We start from the raw sequence: 387 nt of genomic DNA on the forward strand, positions 1-387 counted from the left end.
GAGTGGGAGATGCTTGGGTGAGTGACTGTGCACGTGTCCGAGCGAGTGTCTGCAGGGAGAGGTTTAAGAGCCCGTGGCTGGCAAGAAGGGCTGTGTCAGCAGACCGGGTGGCTTGTGTTTCCCAAACCCAGTCACGTATGATCCCGGTGTCATTTGTGTGTTCTGTAAAGCCTTACACGTGAGCCCGGCGCTGGCCGCCTGGGGCAAGCTTCATCTCTGGAGATCTGCACCAGAGAGAACTCCTGGTGGCCCCCACCACACCCTGGACACACTCTTCTTGTAACACTGATAACACTTCGGGGTGTTTATTAATATTGAGGGCCAACCTCTATCCATCCCTTGCTGTGGGCTGGGCATTGTGTATGTCAGGTGCTCAGCCCTCTGGGG

This window comes from Panthera leo, chromosome C1, assembly GCF_018350215.1.
Source record: "Panthera leo isolate Ple1 chromosome C1, P.leo_Ple1_pat1.1, whole genome shotgun sequence".
Lineage (NCBI taxonomy): Eukaryota > Metazoa > Chordata > Mammalia > Carnivora > Felidae > Panthera > Panthera leo.